This window comes from Myotis lucifugus, unplaced genomic scaffold (genome assembly GCF_000147115.1).
Source record: "Myotis lucifugus unplaced genomic scaffold, Myoluc2.0 scaffold_850, whole genome shotgun sequence".
Lineage (NCBI taxonomy): Eukaryota > Metazoa > Chordata > Mammalia > Chiroptera > Vespertilionidae > Myotis > Myotis lucifugus.
In genome coordinates, this window is record NW_005871898.1 from 103,296 (window position 1) to 105,995 (window position 2,700).

Here is a 2,700-nt window from a genome sequence, read left to right on the forward strand (position 1 = left end):
GACGGAAAGTTACATACAAGGGATCTCCCATTAGAATTATCAAATGATATCTCAACAGAAACACCATCAGGCCAGAAAAGAATGGACGGGAAATCTAACAAAAGTGATGCAAAGCAAAAGGACTGAAATCCAAGAATACTCTATCTAGCAAGGCTATCATTCAAAATTGAAGGGCAAATAAGAAGTTTCACAGACAAAAAAAAAGGCTAAGGGAGTTTATCACCACCAAACCCAGCAATGCAAGAAATGCTAAAGGGACTGGTGTAAAAAGAAATAAAAAGCTCAGTAAGAAAACAGCCACACAAAAAAAGAAATGGCTACAAACAAGTACCTTTCAATAATAACTTTAAACGTAAACGGACTAAAAGCTCCAACCAAAAGACATGGAGTAGCTGAATGGATAAAAAAACATGACCCATATATCTGCTGTCTACAAGAGACCCACCTCATTAGAAGGGACTCACACAGACTGAAAGTGAAGGGATAAAAAAATATCTTTCAGGAAAATGGAAAGGAAAAGAAAGCTGGGGTAGCAATACTTATATCGGACAAAATAGACCTCAGAGTGAAGGCCATAACCAGAGATAAGGAAGGTCACTTCATAATACTAAAGGGATCAATACAACAAGAAGATATAACCCTGGTAAACATATATGTACCCAATTCAGGAGCACCCAAATACATAAAAAAACTTCTGGAAGATATCAAAGGAGAGATCAACAACTATACAATCATAGTAGGGGACTTTAATACACCACTGAGATCACTGGATAAGTCCTCTAGACAAACAATCAGCAAAGAAACAGCAATCCTAAATGACTCACTAGATCAGATGGACTTAATAGACATCTTCAGAACACTTCACCCCAAAGCTGCGGAATATACATTCTACTCAAGTGCTCATGGAACAGATTCAAAAATAGACAACATATTGGGTCACAAGCAAAGTCTTCCCAAATTCAAGAAGATTAAAATCATAAAAAGCATTTTCTCAGACCACGATGGCAAAATATTAGAAATAAACTACAATAAAAACAACCCAAAATACTCAAACACTTGGAAGCTGAATAGCATGTTATTAAATATTGATTGGGTTACCAATGAGATCAAAGAAGAAATTAAAAACATCCTGGACACTAATGACAATGAAACCACAACAATCCAAAACCTATGGGACACAATGAAAGCAGTCCTGAGAGGGAAGTTTATAGCTCTACAGGCCTATCTCAAAAAACAAGAAAAAATGGTAGTAAATCATCTAACTCTACAACTCAAACAATTAGAAAGAGAGCAACAAGAAAACCCCAGAGTGAGCAGAAGGAAAGAGATAATAAAGATTAGAGCAGAAATAAATGACATAGAGACCAAAAAGACAATACAGAAAATCAACGAAACCAAGAGCTGGTTCTTTGAAAGGATAAACAAGATTGACAAACCTCTAGCCAGGCTCACCAAGAAGCAAAGAGAGAGGACCCAAATAAACAAAATCAGAAACGATAGAGGCGAAATAACAACAGACGCCACAGAAATACAAATGATTGTTAAAAAATACTATGGACAGCTCTACTCCAACAAACTAGACAACCTGGAGGAAATGGACAAATTCCTAGAAAAATACAACATTCCAAAACTCAATCAGGAAGAATCTAAAAATCTCAATAGGCCAATAACTATGGAAGAAATTGAAGCAGTCATCAAAAAGCTCCCAGCAAACAAAAGCCCAGGACCAGATGGCTTCTCAGGGGAGTTTTACCAAACTTTCAAGGAAGAACTAAAACCTATCCTCCTCAGACTACTACAAAAAACTCAAGAGGAAGGAACACTTCCAAGCTCATTCTATGAAGCCAGCATCACCCTAATACCAAAACCAGGTAAAGACAACATAATGAAAGAGAATTACAGGCCAATATCCCTCATGAACATAAATGCCAAAACCCTCAACGAAATCTTAACAAATCGAATCCAGCAGTACATCAGAAAGATCATACACCATGACCAAGTAGGATTTATTCCAGGGATGCAAGGATGGTACAATATCCGCAAATCAATAAACGTGATACATCACATAAACAAATTGAAAGAAAAAAACCACATGGTCATATCAATTGATGCAGAAAAAGCATTTGACAAAATCCAACACCCATTTTTGATAAAAAGTCTCAGCAATGTGGGAATAGAAGGATCATACCTCAACATAATAAAAGCCATATATGACAGGCCCACAGCCAACATCATACTCAATGGACAGAAACTAACTCCATTTCCCCTAAGAACAGGAACAAGACAGGGATGCCCACTCTCACCACTCCTGTTCAATATAGTACTGGAAATATTAGCCATTGCAATTAGGCAAGAAGTAGAAATAAAAGGCATCCAAATTGAAAAAGAGGAAGTAAAACTGTCCTTATTTGCAGATGACATGATATTATACATACAAAACCCTAGAGACTCCATCAAAAAGCTACTAGACTTAATACATGAATTTGGCAATGTAGCAGGATACAAAATTAACCCCAAGAAATCTGAGGCATTTCTGTACACCAATAGTAAACTTTCAGAAAGAAAGATTATAAAAACAATCCTATTTACCATCGCACCAAAAAAATTAAGATACCTAGGCATAAACTTAACTAAAGAGGTAAAAGACCTCTACTCAAAAAAGCTACATGACGTGAAAAAAGAGATAGAGGAAGACATAAA